At 41.8% G+C, this 25750-nt stretch overlaps 1 protein-coding gene across 1 annotated transcript in view; it reads left to right on the forward strand.

Annotated features, from left to right (window-relative positions):
- Nucleotides 1–25750, forward strand: part of ADGRB2 (adhesion G protein-coupled receptor B2) — a 204754-nt gene that overhangs the window by 25150 nt on the left and 153854 nt on the right. The window lies entirely within an intron of this gene.

Consider the following 25750-nt stretch of genomic DNA (forward strand, 5'->3'; position numbering starts at 1 on the left):
GGGGGGGGGCGGACGAGGAAGCGCTGTCATATCGGATGGCCAGCTCAGCTGTGAGGGGGAGAGAAGCCGCCCCCAGGACGAGCTGTGTCGGTCGCATGGCGCCCTTGTTGCCATAGTGACCTGTGCGGCCGCACAGCTCGCACACCCCTAAGGCCGGCCCTAACAGGCCCCATGCTGGTCACGGGCCCTCGGGCCATGCCCGATGGGTCAGTCCGCCCCTGGTACTGATCTCCCTCTGATCCCCTGTCACAGAGCCACCATGCTGGTCCCGGGCTCGCACCGGGCACAGCGGAGCACGGGGACAGCGGGAGGGGGGGCACACACACCGGCACCTTATACAAACGATCCGCCGGCTCTACAGCCGGCAGATTGCTTGTATGTTAACAGGCATTGCTCCCTGTTTTTACATTTGAGCAGGTTCCCACTTGCGCGAGCGGGCGTGGCTGACGGGACGTTTAAATATGCTCGCTCAGATCCAGGAAGCTCCCGGCCGGCCGTTTATATACAACGGCTGGCTGAGAGAGGGTTAAAGAAGTCTCATCATTTTTCCTCGTCCTGTCCCTCAGGGTACAAAGTGCATGTAGCACTTCGTCCCATTTTTGTAGGTGCCATGGATCAAGAGCTAGCGTGGTTAACAGCTCACTTCATCCCCCCCCACACCTGTTCAACCATGCTGCTCTGTAGGAGCCGAATACTTAATGAGTGGCGGTTCACAGCTCTGGTCTCAGACAACAGGTTCTTGCCCAAAACCAGTGCTATCACAGCACAAGCATTATCCCCTCCATCTATACCTTGTCCCCTGTGTTTGCTTCCACGTATCACATAACCCAATACACAGTTGTTTTCTCTGCTGCACCATTCAGACCTCATTGTTCCCCCAGTCTTCTCCACTCCTTAGTTCAAACAGCATAGTTTGTGCAACACATTATTTATGCCCGCTCCTTGCCTCCCTTATCTATATCTCTGTTTCTACACTGTTTATTCTTCTGCCTTTTTTCACTGTCAGAGCCATTGCCTGGAAAAGATCACAGCAGACCGAGTGGAAGCAAGTGAGCTCTGCCTGAGCACAGGGCTGTATCATATTTTACAATGAAACTGCAGCACATAAAATAAACAGGAATAAATGAATTACATCATCACAGTAGGCAGTAGCAACTGAGCTCAGGAAAAGGAGTGCCCACAAATCAGTCAATTCTTTGGAAAAGTCAAAGATAAGTATTTCTACAATACTCTAGACAAGCATTTCATTTTTTAATGCTTATGAGACTTTTTTAAAGCTCATGAATAAATGGTCATTGGTCCTTAGAGCTCCTAAATTACAACACAAGCCAAGGGCTACTCCTTTCAGGTTTAGGGTTATTCTTTCAAACACTGTTTTGCACTCATACTAAAATGTGTACAAAATGTTCTACACATAATTCTGTGTTCATAGGTTATATAACAAGGAGAGAAAATGTGTAGGTGCTGGATGCTTTCAAACACTTAGGGGTCTATTCACTAAGCTGCCGAGGGCAGCCGAGTGAATGACCGATCTGAAGTGAAGTGAGCCGAACACTGCTCGGCTATTCACTTCAGGCTGGTACGGCTGATTTCAGCCGTAGATCGGCTGAAATCAGCCGTACATCAGCTTGCTTCGCGTGGCTTTGGGTCGGCTGAACATGCTCTGCATGTTCGGCCGACCCGAAGTGCAGAAGGAGTTCGACTCAGCCGATCCAACATCTGGATCGGCTGAGCCGAACCTCCGGCAGGCTACTCACTGCTGTTCGGACTATTCTTAAAGATGCCGAACAGCAGCGGCATTCGGCTCGGGTGTTCTGCTTGGTCCCTCAGAGGCACCGAGCAGAACAGAAAAAGAGTGAAAAAAGTTAAAAAAAAGTAAATAGAAAACGATTGTGCGGAGCTAGCAGTAACAGCTAGCTCCGCCCAATAGTTTCCTATTATCCGGCGGCTCTGCTGCTCTCAAAAAAAAGTTTTAAAAAAACTCTCCCGGGCGCTCTGGGAGCCTCCTGCTCTCGGCCGCCCAGGAGAGAAACACCGCTGTGTCTTTTTTTTCTTTATTCTGACACGAGCGATATCAGAATAGAAAAAAATAATTCCCATTGAAAAGCATTGGTAATTTGCAATAGCCAATAGTAAACTAGCATTGCACCCGCCCTCTGCTGATGGACCTGATGGGGAACTGCAGCAGAGGGCGGGTACAATGCTAGTTTTCTATTGGCTATTGCAAATTACCAATGCTTTTCAATGGGAATTATTTTTTTCTATTCTGATATCGCTCGTGTCAGAATAAAGAAAAAAAAGACACAGCAGTGTTTCTCTCCTTGGCGGCCGGGAGCAGGAGACTCGCGGGGCACCAGGGAGAGTTAGCTGTTTGGAGATCAGGGCCCCTGGTTAGGAGGGAACTGGCTCAGCCCAGCTGTCAGAAGCAGGCTGCCGGCCGGCCAATGGCTGGCCAGTCGGCCAGCTTCGGCTTTCAGTGCGGCTCAGCCGAGCCGATGCCTATGCGTTCGTCTCGACTGAGCCGCTCGGCCATGAACGGGAGCTGTACGGGCTATTGTGAATAGCCCGTACAGCACCCCTTCGGTTCTACTGATACAGTAAACATAGCCATAACAGTTGCCCACAAACTTTAGAGAGCGGTTGATATACAATATAGGCACAATCCAACAACCGACAACAGACTAGGTGCTTTTAGACTCAAATGTGTTTATTTTCAGGCACTGCACTCAAATGCAACATGCGGCAGTGCAACAGATTGGGAGAATTGTGCATTGAAGACATAGATAATTTAATGTAGTAATTTGACACTTTTTACACTACCGCTTATTTAGCTTTTGAATTAAGCCATCCTTCAAAGTCCTTTTAATATTTTCCCATCTCTGTTTGCCTAATGGAAAGTGTTACAGGCAAAACGATATGCTTAATAAAAACCATTTATGATGGTATTACTATGTTACCTTTCAACGCTTACCACTCAGTAAAGTTAGAAAGGCCTTATAAAGAGCTAGTAATGAAGTGACTAGAATGTGCATTTATTTGACACCATAGCTCATCCATGCTCTGTGAAGTAAACACCATTACCTGACATTAAATTCTATAAAAGTTCAAATTCATGGTCTTCTCTTCCAAGATTTCTTACACCTCCTCTGGCTTTTACCTCCTTTGTATAGAAGGCAATGGTCCTTGAAGCAGAAAAAAACATAATTTGTTTATGAAACCATTAGGCATCCAAGCCGGGCTGCAGCTATGTAATATTAGGTTCAGGGTTGTTCCACTGCAGGGTGAATTATTTTTTTTCTAATACAATTAGTTTTCGACTGCATTCATATCACACAAAAAAAGTTTAAAACCAAGTGTTTTTATGACCAAGATAAAAAAAGCAGATCCTTTAGGCTTTATTCTTATTGGTTACATGTGTGAATAAACATAGCATTTCTGGACATTTTTGGCATGCATATTCATTCATTTTAAAGCGCTGCACTACACACCACAATTGTGGCAAACATGCTCGTGCAGCTGTTTGTGCTGTGAGCTTCCCATGTTTTTTTACCATAACTTTGGCTATGGATGTGATTAACAATAATGGCACCGTAAGTGCGATACAAGCTTTCACATGTTTCGTGAAGGCATGGTAATTCTGAATAGATCCGATTGTTCAGAATATGTAAATAGTTGAATTACCATAGTCTGGGCACATGTGCAAAGCCAAAGCTTCTTTTTTGTTTTGGACAGGACATTGAAGTGTAAAAACCCCTGCCAAGTGTAGCGCTCACCACCAAAGGAGCTGCTGGATAGAATGGTCCATCCTAGCCTATCTAGGGATTACAGTAGTGTTACTCCTCAAAAGCATTTATCAACCCTCCAATGGCAACCGATACAACTGAAGTCCACACAGAAGATGTGATGTTGATTAACATTTGTTGAAGAACTTACGGAGAGAGGGTCAGGGCACAGGCCACTCGAATAGTTAAAGAGCACAGCACTTGCAGCCTTCACAGATAAAGGACCTTTAAACCAACTGAAGCAATCTGTGTCTTGAGCTTCTGGCGGTTCGGTACTTGATGCAAAAGCCACTAGTCCACCCCGTAAAAGATCTCCATGCTGCCACAAAGGATCACTTCTCAGGCTCCCCACACCTGGTGAATTTGCTCTTTGTCATCTCCATCCTCATCTCCACTCACTAAGCCCCAGACCCAAGCCTCAGTGTGAGCACATGGCTTTCCTTCCTGTGCTGTAGGCCTAGATAGGTCAGACAATCCATAGACGTCTTCCCCCAGACAGAAGTTAGGGGAGAAAGAGGCTCTCACATGGTCAGCCCTGAATATTTATGCCCTCCCCCAGCATGCACCACTAACCTTGAACCTCCTAGTGATTGGTGGGAGAGACACAGATATTCCTAACACACTATTATCGGCTGCTATGCTCTATGGCAAGGTTACACCCAGCAGCAGGCAGATGCGAACAATAACAGAGAGCTTATGAGAAACCAAATATGCACAGACTATTAAATCAGAATCAGACTGACTACAGTCTGACAGCAGCTAAAATTAAATAATCACTCCTGCTTATGGCAGGGTGGCTACACAAGTTTTTTGGGCTATATCTATCAGCAATTGGAAGATTTACCCTATATCTCCTGATGACCATTGCGATGGGAAATCCAAACTTTTACAGTTGTCACCAGAAGGTGAAGGTTAATCTTCCAATGGGGACACCTGTTCTGATAGAAACTGCTAAAAGGGTATTTAACACCCACTTTAAGGATAGAACTCCACACTTCCTGGTGTGCCTGCAGGACAGGAAGTGAGAGGAAATCTGTCCAGAAATACACAGAAATAACAAAAGAATCACCATGGTTTTTACCCATTTCCTGCTCTATCCAAAACTACAACTGGCTTTAGATGCACTTTAAAAGGATTATAAACATATAGGTGATGTATATATAGGGGGTTATTCACAAAGCTTCCGAAGGCAGCCATGTGAATAACCCAGCCGAAGGGAAGTGAGCCGAACGCTATTAAGCTATTCACTTCAGGCTTGTACAGCTAAAATCAGCCGTACAACAGCTGCCTTCGGCTAATCCGAAGTGCAGGAGTTCAACATCTGGATCGGCTGAGCTGAAGCTCCGGCAGCTCTCTAGCTGCCATTTGCCCCTATTCTCATAGGGGCCAAAAGGCAGTAAGTAAATAGCCGAATGGTTTGGCTATTCTGCTTGGTACCTCGGAACTACCGAGCAGAATAGAAAATAAGTGAAATAAATTTAAAAAATATGAAAAAGTTGTTTTTAAATGTAGGAAAATAAAAAAATTAAAATAGTTTAAAGAAAAGAAAAAAAAAAGAAGAAAGTGAAAAATTATTTTAAAAAACGCCAGCATAGATGCCGACAAAAGAAAAACAATTGGGGGGAGCTAGCAGTGACAGCTAGCAAAACCAGCTGTCATTTGCGGGGTGAACGGTGGGCATTCGGCCAGCTGTTCGCCCCGCTTTAGCTGTCACTTTGGCTCAGTCGAGCCGAAGCATATGCCGCTATTGTGAATAGCCCGTGCAGCAACCCTTCGGTTCGACTGAACCAAAGTCCTCCGGCGGCCGAAGAATCAGTTGGATCCTTAGGCTCTTTAGTGAATAACCCCCATAGTTTTCAAATGGCAGCAGGCAAAATGTAAATGGATTTCATTAGGTATAACTAACACTTAAAAAGCTTGTGCAGATAAGAGTCATGTTTGTATAATTCCCACTTGGCAACAAGAAACATTTGCATGGTTTCACACAGCGAGATTTCTTACACAGCGATATTTGTCATGAACTCTATTAAAAAACCCATGTTGTGGCAATATCACCATTTAAAGAAGTATTGTAGGTTTCAATTTTAATATAGTTCAGCAGGACATGAATAATAACATTTTCTTATGGAAGAAGTGTCTAAAGTAGAACTTTCTGCATTTCCCATGATAACCAATCAGAATCTCCCTTTCAGACGTATAGGGTAAACATAAGTCCCATCATACAACAGAGCCAAACCATTGATATGCTCAGTGAGTGCTATGAGCTCTACTGCTGTGGGATTTGTTTTCTCTGGAATCTGGTCACAAGCTCCCGACAGATTAATTGTGAAGCAAAACATTGTTTTCATGGCATGGTGCTGCCATAATTGGTGGCGTGTTGTGAAGCTTGGGGCTCTGCAACGATCACGGCTGCTTCTCCTCAACATTTCTTTTTTTCCCTTTTTTTTTTTCATTGCACTTGAGTGTTCAGTCGAGGAGCTTAATGCCTTCATGGGAAATTTCAGAGAATAAATCTGAAATCCATTTCCGCTGTGCACAGTAGATCAGCTCAAGTGTTTGTTACTCTTATTTAATTTGCGCTCTGCTGTCTTCTTTCACCATAACTTGCTCTTTCCTTTTCCACTTCTTTCCCTTCTCTCTGCTTTTTTTTTGCAGCAGATCTAAGAATAAACAAATTCTCCATCTCTCTTTTGTTCCAGTCAGCTACTAATTACTTTTTTAAAGCCTACTAATAAAAACAGAGGTCTCAAATGACTTTATATGCAAACAGAAGTGGATGCACACACCATGAAAAGGTGCCCTGCAAGTGTAGTCCTAGTTTTGAACTATGAGAGAACCAACATTGAGACAAATATTTAAAATGCTTAAAATAAGAGCAAAGCTTACCAGGCATCTACCTCAGCCCTCCAAGGGTGTTATGCAACCCAAGAAAAGACCAGTGCTCTTGGGCTGATTTGGCTGCTTGTCACACATGCATCTTTTGTTGGTTAACACGGGAATATTAGCATTTTTTAAAAACCTTTTTTTGCTGCAAATCTTACTTTTGTTCAAATGTATATATTATGCATCCCATTTCCTTTCTAGTGACTGTTTCATTTTACCTGAATTGTTTGCATGTGGTGAGTTTAAAGTCCAGTTTTTTTTCTCAAAGATGCCGTATGCATGCTACTAGATAACGAGGCTGCCATACTCCCAGCTGGCATCAATATACAGCCGCTATTCACAGCATATGGAAGTCATTTGAAACAACTGCAATTTTCTCAGAGTCAGTGGCAGGTGGATGGTTTTCCAATGAAAAAGAGCTAGGGTTACAAACTGTCCTTGAATGTATGCAGATGCCATTTAAAATGCGCTTCCACTTGAAAGATACATAGATCATCTCATTCTTACTGGTCAAAAAGATTGAACAGGCAGCAGCACGCACAGGCCGCTAAACCCATTTCCAACCGGTCCAGGAATGCAGTTATTCTTCTCAGGGCATGGGGAGATGATAAAATGCAAGACTGAGCAAGTATAGCAGCTGCAGCAATAACTTCAGGCTTTATATAAGCAACAGGCTCCTCTCCCCTCCCAACTGACACATCGCCTCCACTGACTTTATTAATAACATTTTATTAGCTACCTGCAGAGTCCTGAGCCTTGCAGGAGGATTGGAGAAGGAGCATATCTTCATATAAGCTTTTTTTTTTAGTATATGCTGTAATAGGATGTGCTACAGAAAAAAGGAAAAAAAACTAAATGCTGCTGTACAACTCTGAAAAGGTAAAACATCCTAAGGGGCTTATGTTTCAAACTATATCAAGGAAAATGTCCACAAATGTCATAAAGTGTTCCATTTGGAGACTACGCCAGTTACCAATTTTTTTTTCTTTTGTTTATAATGATGCTGTAAATCCAGGATGATGGCCATATGGTTAGTGGTGACATTTTACTTATAGCGATACTAACCTGTACTCAGCTACAGGTAAGAGGTGAGGCGGAGGGTAGATATAAATTTATAAATAAAGCAATTTGCTCGCTTACTGTGATCACATAAAAAGTCAGTGCAGCTTACTCTTTCTTGCTGTGCAGTGATTCTTTTTTTATCCACTATTTATGTGTTGTTGAACAAATAACTGAAGAAACACATGGTAACACAAAAACACATTCTTTAGACTTGAATGTCAAGGCAGTTAAATATATTTGTGGTGGACAGGGGAAGGATAAAAGGTAAAGTAGAGAAAATGAGAAAAAAAAAAATAAGAGCAAGGTAGAATAAAGGTGGCCAAACACTTCCATAGGGTGGTTGCAGACTTGGCCATGTTTATGTCACTGCAGGTAGGGTGAGGGAGCGTGGTTAGATCATTTGTAAAAACATTCTAGAAAGCACATTTTGCAATGGGGCTTTAACAGTACATCACAGATATAGGTCAGAAACATTATGTAGAACTCTAATTTTGCTCTTTTTTTTAAATCCAATAAAAAAAGTTAATGAAAAAGTTTAAAAATAGTCCCATTTTTGTATATTGCACATGAAAAGATCATACATCACATTCCTCGATGATTCTCCTACTCCTGTAGTTTGAACTCAGGGACAGCAGTGTATATCCAACAATAAGTAGAGAGGGCAGGGAGAGGAAGTGTGAGGCTGAAATCTCTCTCTGATCTACTTAGCAACATTTAGCAAAAAGGATGCTGTTTAAAGACAGACTTAAATGCTTAAATAATTGTTTGATTAAGAGCGTCTCATGTTGATGCTGGATTGGCAGATTAATTCTGATTAATAGGAATACCTGCACATTTATGATAGGAATCGTTGTACGCCCTTTTACATGGCATGACCTTGCTGATGTCGGATTGGTAGATTAGCTCTGACTAATAGCGGTATCTACTCTTTTGTCTCTTTTTACATCAAAGATTGAAAGAACTGTGATAGGAAAAGGATGATATCGATAAGTCAATATCTATATATCCATTGCATGGGACTATGAGTTGCTGGCACCATGGGCTCAGATAGAATTGACCTGTATATTTTTAAGTGCAAGTGATTTTAAAAGCTGATTGGGACTGGACTGGGATTTCTACTACTGTATATGCGTGTGTGTATAGAAATAATAAGAGCTACATTGTTTGGACTTATTGACCCAGTCCCTGAAAGGGGACAAAGTGCGAAGAATGTGGGTGTCTGTGTCGATATTCACTTTACATTATGAATGTATTTTATTGGAGCTATATATTTTTAATTATGCAATAAAATAAATAAAGTGGACAAAAAAAAAAAATAAAGAACAACTAATTCCCAAATTAATGTAATTCTGTAAAAAAAAAACTGTAAAAAAAAAAAAAATGCAATTACTTGTAGAAGTGTTGAATTAATGTATAGTGAATGAAAATAATCTCAGAGACAAAATTCAGCAAGGACTCGAGAATCACTTACTGAACAGCAGATTCAGGTCACTCAGTAGAATATTTAGGGGTCTATTCACCAAGCTGCCGAGGGCAGCCGAGTGAATGACCGATCTGAAGTGAAGTGAGCCGAACACTGATCGGCTATTCACTTCAGGCTGGTACGGCTGATTTCAGCCGTACATCGGCTGAAATCAGCCGTACATCGGCTTACTTCGTGAATAGACCCCTTAGGGCTTGTGTCTTGGGTCTAGCATCCCTTGTACCATTGTTTCCCTACATCTGCGTCTCGAGGCTTCTAGCTATATAGGCTTAGGTTTATCTCATTGAGAGTCACTGTAGAGTGCTGGAGCATGCAAGCTGTGAGGTTTGTTCATTGTGATCTTGAAACACTAAAATAAAAGTATGATATAAGCAAACAACCATTACGCCTGGTCTCGGAAAGGAGTCTAACAAAATTCACCAATACTCAGAATAGTTGTATGTGAAGTGCCAGATCCTGAGGCTGTAGGAAGCGTGTATCCCTCCCCAGGCCAATCTCAAGGACTCTGATAATTAGATCTGACATTTAGTTAGGGGCCTAGAACTTTGAGACATTAAATGTTATTACAAGAGCTGTTAAGCTGCACAGAGGATTACATTTACTGGAGCAACATGGCAGCATCATATCAGATACATAACTCTGTTAAGCTGCACCAGCCAAAATCAGAAACTTAGAATGGTGCCTGCAACCACAATGATGGTTCATTTATATGCCTGGTATTCAACTTCTTGGCTTTAGAATGCCTGCCAATTCCAGTCCTAAAGGCAAAAGGAGATCTCTAGTTAGGAGCAATCATAGAGCTTTTAAATTACTAACCTGTGATTATGCAGGATTTCACAGACGCTTTTTTTCTTGGGTGAGTATGATGATATATGTCGTACAGTTATAGTAGAAAGTACATTAATCAAAAAGAGTGTTTTTCATGCCAACCTTTCCAAATCCTTGTGTTTTCTACACTGTGCAGTTATCTAAGTATTCCCAATCTTGTCATTTACATTTACAGCATGGAATCTTTAAATTAGATGCCAAAAACGTCACTCTGATTTGAATGACATTCAGTGGATTTGCATTTAATCGGGTTTATGTCTTTTTTGGCATAGGATGATGGTACATTACTTTGAGACCATGTTCTGACAAATATATAATGGATTTGCTTTACTCCAAAGTCATGTTATGTCAAACTCTAGATTGTCATGCATTGGTACCACAACATGTTATGACAATGATTGGGAAGTGTAATTTGTGGATAACGCAGCATTGTGGATCTGTTTCTACACTTGGTCACATATGTGTTTCAAAATCAGAATTAAATCACAGAAGCAGGTTAGGATATGTCCTGATACTACTGTGTTTTATGTATCATCTTTATCATGATACATTAGTAATCAAGCATTATTAAACCACCAAATGAAGGGTGGGATATTGCACTGATGTGCAGGTATGCATAGCATACCTGCACATAGCATGTTCATAGCCTTACCATTTTCTTCTGTGATTCCATTAGGGCAAAACGGTTCTAAGGTGACTGAGACAATTCAGTGACAGTATATTTACAAGAACCAGAGGCATATTTACATCCCAGAAACCTATAAAAACAGAACACCTGGAACATACCACATTGTAATACTTCAATTAAAACACAAATGACAAATGTGTACATTTGTAACCTCTACATTCATGCCGCAGAAAAAAGCTCTTTTTTTTTTCTAAGGTAGGCACTTACACAGAAAACTACTTTTTTTGTTTATTTGAATAACACAGGTAGGAGTCAGAACAGCTGTAAATTTTCTATTGTTGTCTGTAAACTTATTGGAGAATTTTACTCTCCCTTCCACTGCTGGTGACAGCAGGATGAGAAATGAAAGGGTGATGGTGTCACCAGGACCAGGACCAAGAGAACAATAAAAACCCAACACATGTTCTAATACCTTCCCACTCTACTAAATGAACACATTTTCTTTCTTTCTGTTCTCATCAGAGAAATTCCACATCACTTATGTTGATGTGCCACTCTGTCACCAACGCAAGTTAAGGTAAATCTTCCCAGTGAGGACATATAAATAGCAATAAAAATCTGACAGGCAAAAAATGTAAACGTTTTGGCTGCAGATGTGCTTTAATTCTACAGTTAATTCAGAGAAACAGATTTAATGTTAATGGTGGGGCTACCCCTGCACTGCAAGGGTTTAGTGCTCATTTTGATCTAGGGGCAGAAATAAATAAAATATACTTGATACTCAATCCCACCTGGCTAGTAGAACGGTCAACGCAGTCTCTTCTTCCCTGGACTCCGGTGGTCTAAGCTCCGCTAAAGTCATCACATCTGAGCAAGGTCTATTCGATTTCATTACATGTGAAGATGCCGAGGGACATACACCACAGTCGGAGCGGAGGGAGAAAGAGGTGAGCACTTATTGGCGCAGGATCAAGGATCAGTTGAGTGCATCTTCTTTATTACGTTCCCTAGACCAAAATGAGCAATTAACCCTTGCAGTGTTGGGGTAGCCCCACTGCAAGGGTTAACGTTTGAAAATCCTGGAGATCTGCTTTAAATACATACAAAAGTGCAAGTAAAGTTTAGCAAGAATATATAAAATACCATATTTAAAATTCATCAGTCACATACTATATACAACATTTTGTACATAAGAGCAATGTCACACACTCAAAAAATTCAGTATTTGAATATATCTACGTATAAAAGGATCTGAGTAAAATATATAAAATAAACATGTGCAGCAAGATCGCTTAGCTCTGTCTTACATTTTGTCTTCTAGTTGAAGATCATATTAGTGTTTTCTTTATTCCTGTGGGTTCTCACTTTGAAATGTTCTTTAGATGTTTTCTGTTATGCCTTCCCTGGCTTGTGGTTGGCATGCCACACACTCTCAATATCTGGCAGTTTTTGTGCCAGTATCTTTCTGATATTTAGTGATCTATTTATCTTGCACATGTCTAATTTTTGTGGCTGCATTATCTCCTTATTGTCCATTGTTTTTGTACATGAATCTCCTTGGAGCTGCAGTCCTGCGTCTCCAATGGTCAAGTGTTTTTGTGGTCGTATGTCTTTGGCACATTGTATATAATATATATATCTGGCTGACAGTGAATGTCCCAGCCTCCTCATTCATTCACCCGGCCTCCTCCGCATTCTTTAGCCTTAGGATCTCTGGAATCCTAGCAACCTAGCAACCAATTACATCAGGGGTCCACCTCCACTGCAGTCATTGGTTGTTAGGACCGCTGGGCAGTCCTAAAAAACATTGCCAAATGTCTTCCTGCTCCCAGCATTACGGATGTCCTCCTATGCGTTGTATTGCATGCACTAATTTTTCCAACTGCACTGCAATGCACAGGATTGTTGTACCACACATTGTGGTGCAGTCAAATGTATTGTGGCCAGGAGGTGCATTTCAGGCGTCATTCACATGAATGGCAACACAACACACCTGCCACCCTGTAATGGACAGCCATCCCAGTTTCTCATGTGGCCCCTCGAGAAAATGAATTGCCCACCTCTGACATACAAGTTTAGACTATGCGTACATACTAAGAGTGCAGCAAGTGCATGTTTATTTTGCAAAGTAAATAGTAGTAAATAAGGTGAATCTGTGTTTACTTTGCATAACCAGTTATGTCTGAGGGAAACAAAATAAAATGGATTATTGCCGTCATATGGTTGGTTGATTGAAGAAAACACAGATTCATCTTATTCATTAAAATTAAACTCAATTCTGTATTTAAACTTTGCCCCATCCAAAATTTTGCTCAATTACTGTTGTAGCCAAGTCTTGAAAAACATTCCTTTTTTTTCTACCTGTGCACACACAATCTGTCCTTTGTACTTGGCATCCTCGTTATTCTCATCTTCTGAGGCCCTTGTCTGAATGATGTCAGGCCCTCATTCTGGCAGCAGAATTGCTCTCACAATGGCCTCTCTGCTCCCTGCTCCCCCATACGTCTCTCTGTGTGCATGCATGAAATTCAGTGCTGGTGTTGAGTAGTAGGGTGACTGTTTCTAGGAAAAGCAGCACAGCAATTTAGCCAGGATCGTGCTGGCTTCAACTGGTGTGTGTGTGTGAGTGAGTGTGTGTGTGTGTGGGGGGGGTGGGGGTTGGTAAGGCATTAAGCAAACTCTCAAAACTAGAAAAGGTAAGAAGGCAATTCAACCTTAGCTAAAGAGTCTGAGTTGTGGCCAATAATGAGAAGTTGTGCTTTTTCTTAAGCGCATGGAAGGGTTAAAGTGACATTGAACCCTCAGATTATTTAACATAAACCAATACTGTAATGTGTGCCTTACTGTAATCCATGGTTGTTTCCCTTCTCTTTGCTGCTCTTCCTTTTAAATCCTCATGTCTTCTCATGCTAGGGGAGAACTTCCCTTTGCAGCTGAGTGCCTCTTTCTGTAGTGCTGGCTCAGGTTGCAAACCTACACACAGACACCGTGTATCCATTTCAGAGGCAAGGCAGTCTGCTGCAAAACAGAAGTTCTGCCCAGCATGAGAACAGATACAGATTTAAAAGGAAGAGCAGCAAAGAGAAGGGAAACAACCATGGATTACAGTAAGGCACACATTACAGTATTGTTTTATGTTAAAAAATCTGAGGGTTTAATGTCACTTTAAGTTCCACTTTCCAGGCTGAACTCCAGGTATAAATTGTTATTCATACTTACATTGGTCCAGTGTGGTCCAATCAGTATTCACAAAACATAGCACTCAAAACACACTCACACTCTTTATATAATTATACACATACTGTAGATGCAGCCCATTTGGTAACAGTTTGGTCCAATGTAAGTATGCATATAATATACCTGATTGCCCCCTGGGGACCCTGTCAAGCACTGTAGTGGCCTAGTGGTACTACATTGCTGACAGTGATTGTACGGGTCTGAGAGGCTTCCCCTCATGTGTGTATAAAGCCTTTGTAAAACTACATGTTCCCCACCCCCAGACAGGCCACGGATGCAATAGCCATGGATGTAGAAAGGAAGTGCTCTAGCGGTTTAGTAAAGGATCTTAGAGAAATGTCCCCTCACTTTCTGTCTGTGTTAGTACTGCCGCTGAAGATGTGACACCAAAAAAAAAAAAAAAGGGAACCATGCCTGAACTAGACAACTAAGGGATCTATATATAAATGTTTTCACCCATGATTCACACATTTCCCATTTCAAAACATGAATCATAGGTGAAACATTTAGAAATAGACCCCTAATTTTTTTTGCCCATGCTTGCACCTCAAAATATTTGCAGTTAGCCCCATAAAAATATAGTGCCTGCAATTTTACTTTCCTAGCAAAAAAGGACAAATCATTTTATTTTGTGTCCATTATACGCAAAAAGATTTACGCTTTGGTTGGAGTTAGATTTTTTTTTTTAAAATCACTGAGCCAATAATTAAAAGTCACACGTCTGGCAATGGTGATGATAGACATACGCCAAGAGTGCCTTATGGTAACTCTTACCAAACAATATTATAAAAACCTCCATAAACAGAACCCTATGCCCACAGTTACCCACAGGTGATACAGAGGAAGGCAAAGAAAACCTATAAAGCATTATTCAGGCTCCAACAGGGAAAAAAAACTTATAATCCCATAAGGTAATCAGATAATGCCTGGACCAACAATCTCTGGAGTTTTCACTCCCTTTGACCCTGACAATAACAGCTGTGTGTTTAGAATAGTAAATACAGTGTATTTGTTATGACTAAGAATGGGACATCATCCCCTTTCTTCAAGAGTTCCTTTGTATTATCTCTGCCTTTTCTGCAAAGACTTCAAGCATTGTTTGTATTTATAATATTTAGTGACAGCTCCCATTCTTCCTTGTGCAACCTCTCTTTGTGGTCTGTCATTGAACAATTATCCAGGAATATCTGCATATAGATACAAACCAATGCGGTTTCTGCTTTCTTGTCATCCTTAAGATACTACTGTAATTTCAAGGACACTACAAAAGCAAATACACTAACTGAATTATGTCAGAGTTGCTTGTTATGTGGTTCATCAACGAATGTAATAGCACTCTAACAGACTTCTTCAATAAAGCAATGAAAAATGCAGTAGCCTGTAGCAACTAAATCTGGCCATACAGTAGGCATTTATTTTCTGGTTCAGTTTCATGGGCTGAATGAGAAAACATGCTCGATTTCCCCCATGCACTCTAAACAGCATGGATGGGGGAACATGATATGTGCTTGACTGGCTTCATTGGGCTTCAAAGGTGACATTAGAGGTCAAATAAACCGTTAATGTCTCCTTAAAAAGAACCTGTCAGCACGAATCTGCTATCACATAGGGGGATTGTTAGCCCCTTATGTGATAGCAATAAAGTTAGGTGTTTCAAAAAGTGTAATTCAACACACCCCATTAAGTTTTGGTAAAGCTCCTGGCCTTCAAGTACAGGCACGTAGGAATGTAAACACATTGATCAAGTTTGTAAGAAAATGATGATTGGACCACACAGGTGTCGCTGCACATATAGAACAATAATCCTAGGGCCATTTATTCAACACTAAATTGATGACCTGTACAGTCTTTTTAAGGCGTCTCCTGGGGACAATTTTGCGTACCAAAGTTTTTAACTGTTCCAGGAGAGCATGCAATATTGAGACTTGCCGTGTTTGGTATCTATTTACTCAATGCAAACTCATCTTTTACTACAAATATTATTATATTGTTATTATTATATTGTTGCATTAAATTGTGTTTCTGTACACTAAAAAAAAAATGTTTAATTGCTGAAGGCGGTCTTCATAGTTCAGGCCTTCTATCCCTTTAGGGTAATTTTGTAGCCCTTTGCTGAACTCTCTCAAGCTCGAGGACGTCTTTCCTGAGAGTTGACGACCAAAACTGCACCGTATACTCAAAATGAGGCTGAACTAGTGATTTATAAATTGGAAGTATTACTCTTTTCTCCCTTGCTACAATCCTTCTTTTAATGCAGGACAGTATCCTGTTTGCTTTGCTGGCTGCTGCTTGGCATTGCTTGCTATTGCCAAATCTGTGATCTATGTGGATCTTCCATGTCGGATTTCCCTAATGTAAACCCCCCCTCCATTACTAGTTTGGGCACACATTCTTTGCTCTCATGTGCATAGTGCATAAACTTGAAGTTTTCAACATTACATCACATTTACCATCTTGTAGGCCAGGCCTCGATTTTATCTAAGGGGGTTATTCACAAAGCTGCCGAAGGCAGCCGATTGAATAACCCAGCCGAAGTGAGGTGAGCCGAACTACATTCGGCTATTAACCTCTGCCTTGTACGGCTCATTTCAGCCGTACATCTGTTGAAATCAGCTGTACATTGGCTGCCTTCGGCTGCACTTGGGTCAGCTGAAAAAGATTAGCATGTTTGGCTGAGTCGAGGTGCAGAAGGACTTCGAATCTGGATTGGCTGAGCCGAAGCTTCGGCAGCTCACCTGCTGCCGTTCGCCCCTATTCTCATAGGGGGGGCAGAACGGCAGTGAGGGAATAGGTGAATGCTGCCAAGCAGTATTCAGCTCGGCTAATTTAACCTAAATTAAGATTTTTTTAAAATGAAAAAACTATTGGGCGGAGCTAGCAGTGACAGCAAGCACCGCCCAACTGGTTCCTATTGGCAGGCACCTGGTAGAGTCTTCTAGCAGGTCCCAGCTAATGAATAACAACTGAGCGGAGCCGGCCGTGACGTCAGTTGTTATTGTCAATGAAAGTTCGGCGTCCCCAGGTCACTTGGGGATGCTGATCGGTCATTACAACTGGGCGGAGCCAGCCGTGAGATAACGGCTGGCCCTGCCCAGCTGTAATTTGCAGGTAGAAAGGCTGCTTACGGCAGGCCTTTCGCCTCGCTTCGGCTGACGCTTCAGCTCCATGGAGCCAAAGCAAATGCCTTCAGTTCGGCTGAGCCGCTCGTTGCCTTCGGCTGCTGTGCTGGCTATTGTGAATAGCCCATATAGCAGCCCTTCGGTTCGACTGAACGGCCAAAGAGAGACAAAGTGAATAGCCCCCTAAGTCTTGTTGAAGTGCAGATATCTCCGGTTTGGAATTTACTGCTCTACACAGTTTCGTCTCGTCCACAAAAAACAAAATAAAACTTTTGAGTTCAATCTCCATGTTGTAGATGAATAAGATGAACATGATTGGTCCCAGGACCGAACCCTGGGGCACCCCACTCACAACCTTTGCCCAAATAGAAAATGACTCATTTATTCTACGCTCTGGATTCATTCTTGCAGACAGTTTTTCACCCATGTACATACAATTTCTTCCAAACCGATAGACCTTAGTTTTTGAAGTAAACATTTGTGGGGTACTGTGTCAAACGCTTTAGCAAAGTCCAGACACACCATGTCTATAGGTTTTCTTCTGTCTAGATTAGTCTGACTTCCTCATACAATGTGAATACTTTAGATTGGCTTGGCAAGAACAGTCCTTTATGAAACCATGTTGGTTACTGCTTATGATACGAGTTTTATTTGCAAATTCCTGCACGTAGTCCCTTATGCCTTTGAAATTTGCACACCATAGAAGCTGACAGGCCTGTAGTTAGCGGTGAACTTATTTTCCCATTTTTGTATATTGGTACCACATTTGCTTTCTACCAGTCGATACCATAGCTGTCATTAGAGTGTCCATAAAAATTACATTGAAAATAAAAATTTAATTGACAAAAGGATTGCAATAACCACCATTATATTTTGTAAGGTCTTTGTTTACACAAAATATATAATATTGAGGAATATACTTAATGTAAGGAAGAAAATGCATAATTGTTCTTTTTATTCTTCTGATATCTGATAAATGGATTCTGTACTCAATGTTCTCCTAGGCAGTAAAAAAACTAATGGTGTCTAACACAATGCTTCCTTCCTGTGTTGGGTCAGTGAGGTAAGAAGTCATATGGGTACATGGCACACTGCGGTCAGATATTGCTCAGCTCTTGATACCAATGGTGTTGTTAATGATAGGTGAATAGAAGGGCAGAAGGGATCTCACTGTCCATATCAATCACTTTCACCAGTTTCCTCAGGGACTCCCAAGAAGGTGAGATTTCCTGACAGTCTGCGAATGCCTCTTTTTAACATCTAATCATCTCCGTCACACTGAACTGATGTATTGTTATTTTAGGTTTGTCATGTTGCAGCAGGTTATTCAGCCACTTGTAGGAATGATCAAGCCATATCCAGTCCAAGGATAGAGCTCTCCAATGAGTTTGCATATTTATTATAAAGAAAATATAAAGGTTTGAGTGTCAATATTTTTTATGTCTTAAAGATTCGTTTTTAAGCTATTGTTTTATTTTTAATAGGTGTACAACATCTTTGTTTTATAAAAAATTATTTAAAAAAAATAACACACCTTTTTTTCCCATGGTTCTTCAGTATGGTAACACGACTTCATGGGTCCTCTTCCTTTGGCAGTGGACATGTCAGAATGCTGCAAAGAACAGAACCATGTGAGGTGGCAGCATTTTTTACAGCATTCTCTCATGAGTCCAGGATCGCTTGTCGATGTACCCGTAGGGTGCTTGATGCCCTGGGCTCACGAGACATGGGTTGAATCAGGTCACTCAACCTGAAACAGGGCCAGTGTTAAACCATGAAGGAAAATGCGAGAGGCAGCACTGGGGCATGGAAAAGGTAAGTACTGCTTGGCAATATTTTTTTTTAAGCAGGAAGGGGTGAGGGACCCTTTAAAAATGAGGCTGAAGTTGGACTTCAAAGGATTCCCAGAGCATTTTGGATCAGCTAAAGGGTCAGTACAGCAGGGTTGCACTTACCTTTAACTAACACCTAATATTTAACTTTGTGATAAGGAATAGGTCACTGTTATAATGACTCATTGAATTCTAATAACAACAGGCTTCAGCAATGTTTTTACAAAGATGTCATGCTCAATGCCGAAAGGAAAACAGAGCTCTATTAGCTTGCTCTACAGGAGAACATTTAAAAACTTTTTTTAGAGTCCTGACGATAAAACATAAAGAAAAAATGTGAGCAAAACTATTAATTCCCATTAAAAGAGGAAAATGAGTGAGCAATATGAAACTATAAAAAAAGTGTCAGAGCTTTGCCTGTCCAAACACCCCAGTATTTTGTGGTGGTGGTGGTGTGTGTGTGTGTGTGTGGGGGGGGGGGGGGGGGACCCTAAGAGATGTATAAGGGCTCTGAATCTCCGCGCCCAGCTCTTAGCAACTTATGGACTTTACACATCTCCCCACCCAGCTCTTGGCAACCTGGGATGCTGTGTCCGGAAAGAGGGCAGGAGGCACACTGCAAACATTGTACCCACATGACCCAAAGAGATGCCGCCTGTGGCAATAGCCTCAGGCCGTCTCATTATAAGGACAGCTCTGCTTACCACCCCTACTGAATTGGACCTGCTTAGCTGCTTTTGCATTCCCACAGACTTATACTGGGAGTGAACAAAAGCCTGCTCTAAATCACATTTGTAAAGCAGGGCTCCTTTCAGATAAAAAAACACTCGATCTAACTATAGATTCCTTTCAAAATCAATGGAGCTGAACTCCAGCCTTACCTAAGGGTTTATTAACACCTATACACTAAACAAAGTTTTGGATTCAGTTCTACTTTAACTACATTATAGTGTTCAGTAATGCTTCTGAGATCGTAGAAGAAGAAAGCTTGCATATGTGTACTTAAATTGTGTTGTAGCCATTTGTCTGGAGTTCAGCTAAATAGTTTAAGTAAAATGGCTATTCCCTTGCTCCAGGCAATAGTAACCCTTGTGTCTTATACTGGCATAGTAAATCAAAAGTGGATGGGGGCAGTTAAGGTTTTGCTACGATTTATTAAAATGTTTAGGGGGTTAAGGGAGATTGCATCAAAGGAGCTGTAAAGTCCCAGCATATAATGCCCTGTTATAACATCAGCATTGTAACAGGAATACATACTAGTGTTGTTTTTGATAATGTGATCAAAGCTTACTTGAAAAAGCTCTTGCATAGTAAGTGCTGCCTTCTGTCTGCCCATCACTTTCAACAATTTCCTGGATTTCCACTGTGCTTTTATTTATTTCCCTGCTGCTTGATGTGGCGTAATCTCAATTTCTGAAGACTACATATCCCATCATGCACTGCTTCTAGCAAGCAATGATAATGTTAAACTGTTCAGACGTTGAGTTGTAGTTCAGAAGGCAGACTAAGGGGGTTATTCACAAAGCTGCCGAGGGCAGCCGTGTGAATAACTGACCTGAAGTGAGCCGAGCAGGAAAAGGTCTACTCTGCTCGATCGAGCAGAGTTAACCTTTCTAGGAGAAAGTGTTTCTCTCCCGGGCGGCCGGGAGCCGCTATCTAATAGCAGGAGCGTCCGGGAGAGTAATGACAGATCAGCATCCCTGGTTACCAGGTAACCAGGGGACGCTGATCTGTCTCTGCAAGTGGCCCGAGCCAGCTGTGAGATGACGGCTGGCTACACCCAGCTGTCAGTAGCAGGCTGTCAGCCGGCCAATGGCCAGCTTCGCCTTTCACCTCGGCTCAGCCGAGCCGAGGCATATGCCTTTGGCTCGACTGAGCAGCTCGGCCAACTTCGGGAGCTGTTCGGGCTATAGTGAATAGCCCGTACAGCAGCCCTTCAGTTCTACTGAACCGAAGGGGTCCTGGGACCGAAGCTAGCTGAAGGATCAGCCGAAGCTATGGCTAGATCCTTCGGCAGCTTTGTGAATAACCCCCTAAGTGAGAGTTGTCAGTGCACTGAGGAAGTATCTCCTATGGGCATCTTCAATAAGTAAGTTTACAAGCTTCTAGATGGATGTGGTTATTAGTAGTGGGATAGAACTTATGGAAATTCAATATACAAACATATTTATTTTTTATTTTTGACCAAATATATCCTTTAACCTGCTGAATGATGTAATTGATGCTTCAGTTAGTAGCAGCCAGCTATGGATCAACGAAATTATGGACCTCCAGGTTTTTCACACAGAGATAAAGGGAGCGCAAAGGGCAGTGAGAATGCTGCTGATGCCTGATGCTGTTTGCTCATACCTAGCTACCAGCCATTCTTGTCACAGTCCATCCCTTCCTTCCATAAACTATTTATTTCTGAGCTGACATTTGTTAAGCTCTGACCATCTGTGAAGTTGGGTTATAATAATGTTCTTCCTATCATCCTGGGTATGATAATGAATGTGGCTGTAAAAAACCATGTTAAGCCACAGGGACAGGTGAAGGCTAGTGCATACGGAGACGGATTGCTGATGACCTCTAAACCTTTGTCTACTACGTTTAAGATGATGCTCTAAAATCAATGAGCTGATAATGTCCACCTGCATGCACTTATCTCCCCCTTCTCTTTATCTGTGTGTGAAAGCAGCACACGTATCTGCCTTCAGCATTGCACAGGTTGCTTAGAGAGAATGTGTAGGCAGATGGATTGCTTTTGTGTGCTTGTGTAGGAGGAAAGTATGTGTATGAACTTACTATATAACATATATTCCATTGTGTGACTGAAAATATTGCTGCTTATTAGCTATGCATGTTTTCTTCCTTTAGTGGTAAAGCTGTAAATGTTGATTTTATGTGTCAGAAGTTAAAAGGTTTTGTTTTGTGACTCAATGCTGAATGCAATAGGTGATTCTTATAATGTTGCAGGTCCTTGCCTGATGCCTATACTTTTTTCTTCTTCCTGTGCATGCACTATTAGGCCCCTTTCACACTGTCCGATCAGGAAGGGATCCGTGCACAGATCTCCTCCTGATCGGAGCGGTACGGATCAGATGTCATCGGTGTGACATCCATGTCCGTCCAGTTTTTGCCTCCATCTTGCGGTGGAGGATCAAACTGAAATTAGTGCACTCCATGTTGGTCTATAGGAAGCCAGATGTAAATGAACACATGCACATTTACATTAGATTACCCCAGATCAACCACAATCAGATCCGGCAAAATGGAAACACTTTTTCCAGACCTGGCTGGAGCTGGGGGCAACCGGATGTAAACAGACAGCTGTTTGTTTAGATCTGAGAATAACTGAAAGGCAGACCTAAATCGGACGTCTGAAAGGGGCCTTCGTGATTTAAAACGAATAGAAAAATATATTTGCAAAAGCTTATGCAAAGTTTTAAAGTGGGATTTGCCTCGCAGAGCAAAACAGGCTGACTTTAAAGTGTTATTAAACCCTATTTGGAAAAAAATATATAGTGCTGAAGTCCCCAGCACTTACCAACTACACATGTCTGCTTTTCTTTTAATTCTGTGGGTGCTTTCAATTCCTCTTCTGAAAGCCGTCTTTAGGTCCCCACACACCTTACGATAATCGTACGATAATCGCAGGAAATCCCGCGATCGTACGATTATCGTAAGGTGTGTGGAAGCCATGCGACCTCTACTACTGTAAGGTCGCACGACTTTAAACTTACGGACATGTTCAAAAACCCGCCGAGCATCGTACGATGTTCGGCGGGTTTGTGGCATGTCCGTACGATAACAGCCGTACGGGCCGGTGTGCGCAAGCGCACACTGCCCGTTCGGCATTGCGGTCATCGGAAGCCCGCCCCTCAGGGGGCGTGGCTTGCGATCATCACAAGTACGATCTGCCTATGCAACATAGGCAGATCTTACGTTTTTTGAAGTCCCTTACAACCATCGCAAGACAAAAGTCTTGCGATGGTTGTAAGGTGTGTGCCCAGCCTTTTCTCTGTTTTCAGGTGGCTCCATTCCCTTACAGGGTCTCATGGAGCCACCTTTGCATGTGCGCTCCTGGATGGCACAATGGACGAGTCTCTTTACATCCAGAGAAACAGCTCCAGTGGCAAGCCACTCCCCTTCTTCTCCCACTCCCTGCGCTGGCCATTAGTGCACTGCATAGTAAAGTACTCAGGGCATGCGCTTCCCTACTTGGAAATCTGGAATCAATCAGCACTCAAGCCAGTGGCGGTGAAAAGAAAAGCCTGTAAGTGTTTGGGCACACATTTAAAGGCAACAATGTAGTGGGGAAGGTTTACCTGCTGGCTGGGAATGCATTAGGTTAAAAAATGCCCTGTGTTTAGAACTACTTTAAAGTCGAAACATTGTTAGACTATTTTGAATGCTGATTGAAGCACTTACAATGGATGCTGCTCCTTGATGTGTAAAAGTTTTAGTCTCCTGCAGAATCAGCTGTCTCCTGAACACTGACTCTGATATCTTGTTTTAGGGTCGTTCTTTTACCTTACAGGGTCCTATGGAGCCACCCTTGTGTGTGTTAGTAAGCTGCGTGTGTCTCCACAAACACACAGGCTTGGCAAGACAATCCCCTCCTCCCTACTCCCTTCTGTTTTCTCCCTTCTCCAGTCTAGTAGATGGACAGCTGCTGGAGACTGCTCTGTCCCTTGTGATCTTGTAATGGACAGGAAGTTCAGGGAAGTGGAGCTGAGACAATTAGATTCAGCTGTTCAGAAACATGATGGCTGTAGTCCTTGAGGACTTGGAGTACAAATGTAAAGAAATACTGTTTTGGGCAATGTATATTTGTATTATCTGAATTTGTTTTTGAAAAAAGATTTGAGAATGTAATACTACTTTTATTTGGGCTAAGGACTCCTTGTGTGACAGCATTAACCCCTTCGTGACGGGAGACGTACACTGTACGTCCAGCCACAAAGGGACCAAATGACTCGTCACGTACACTGTACGTGACAAGTTATTTGCTGCACTAGAAGGCTGCTAACCGCTGAGAATCAGCGGTTACCTTTCAGTAATAGATGTCTAACTATCTAGAGATCCATTACTGAAAGGGTTAACCTTTTTCAGACACCCGATACCTTAATATCGGGTGTCTGAGAGTCACAGCAAAGCAGACACACATGTCGGCTTTTGCCGGCATTCTGACAGCTCGTATAGATCGAGAGATATCTCTCTCAAGCTATACTGGCTTTTTTTTTTTTTATCTTTTGACTTTCAAGAATAGATACAAAATGTTATGTATTAGACACATAATGTATCTATTCTTGAAAGTAGAATGTTTAAGTTTTCTGAAACATTCACTGACAGCTGAATCCTGAACTGCTGCAGGATCAGTGTCACTAACTTATTATCGGCTGTTCTGAAGTTTGAAGCAGCCTGATAATAAAAAAATAAATAATAAAAAAATGTATTAATTTATCAAGCAGTAATAGTGAGATTAATTCACAATGACTGCCTGATATAATTAAATAAATAAAATTTGTCAGTATAAAAAAAGTGAAAAGTGTAAATAAATTAAAAAAAATAGTGAAAAGTGTAAAAAAATTAAAAATAAGGGACAAATAAATGAATGTATGTATTGCATTTTTTTTTAGCTGTGCTGGTTTTGTTAAAAAAAAATACTACAAATCAAAACTGGGGAAAAAAAGTTTTTTTTTACGTTTTTTCCTCTTTTTTTAATTTGTATTTGTGCTAAGTGAGGCGTTAGACACACATATGTGATATAAATATATAGCCCTATCTGTCCTCTAAAAAACAATATATAATATGTGTGGGTGCACTTTGTAAGAAAGTATATTACTGACGTGGAAGAATCACACAGCAAAAATTTCAAAAGTGTGTCAGTCATTTACGAACAGAAACCAAAAACAAGCTCAGTCATGAAGGGGTTAAATGTTGCAAAAATTTTGCAGATACTCCTGACGGCTCCACTCTTTATGATAAGTTGTATGTCTCGTATTTGACGGCTGCTCTCCATACGCTGCATTGTAGATTACATGCATTCTGACCAACGTGTTTGTCTCAGCAGGTGCTAAGAAGTTTTTAACTATTTTATAACTTTTCTGCTCAGCATACGCTTATTTGAGTACAGGTACATATATATGTGTACAGGTGGCACTATTCTGTGCTAAGAGCGTGCTGACTCGACGCTCCCAACACAGTGACTGAGCTGTCACCGACAGCTACCGGTCATTGTTTACAATCAAGAGCCGGTGTGACGGGCTCATGATCATGTGACTACTGTGACAGCCAGCAAGATACAGGAATCAACAGCACTCAGTAATATCGTTTCAATACCAAATGTCCATTTATTCGGACACTGTCTGAATACATGGACATTTGTTATTGGAACGATATGACTGAGTGCTGGTGATTTCTGTATCTTGCTGTTTGTTTGCATGGTGCCATCCGTGATCATCACTGCGAGCACCATCATTTCACCGGCCGGGAGCGTTGTGGGGAGTGCAGAGGGACTCTCCATTTGTCTACTGTGACAGCCAGTCACAGTAATTACATGATCAGGAAACCTGCCTTCGACTCTCACTTTTAGGGACCCAATAAAAGGCAGGCAGGAGCTGATAGCAAGGCGTTAAGGGCGTTCTCAGCATGATAACTCTATGCCCATATTTTGTGCAGAAAACAACATATAATTATTAGTGAAAAGTAGATGAATAAAATTTTTTTTTTTTGGGGTATTTTCATCTCGCCTCTTACCTGCATACAACTAGTGAGCTAGTGTGCGATCCAAGGGACCAGTGGGGGCAAGTATGTGGTACATAAGCTCCCCTTTACCAACACCCCCTCCTGGGCACTGTGGGCGCAGAAGAGCCCGGTGACCCTCAGCATCAGTCATTGGTGCTTCTTCCAGC

The sequence above is a fragment of the Nanorana parkeri genome, unplaced genomic scaffold (assembly GCF_000935625.1).
Source record: "Nanorana parkeri isolate BGI_ZX_2015 unplaced genomic scaffold, ASM93562v1 scaffold76, whole genome shotgun sequence".
Lineage (NCBI taxonomy): Eukaryota > Metazoa > Chordata > Amphibia > Anura > Dicroglossidae > Nanorana > Nanorana parkeri.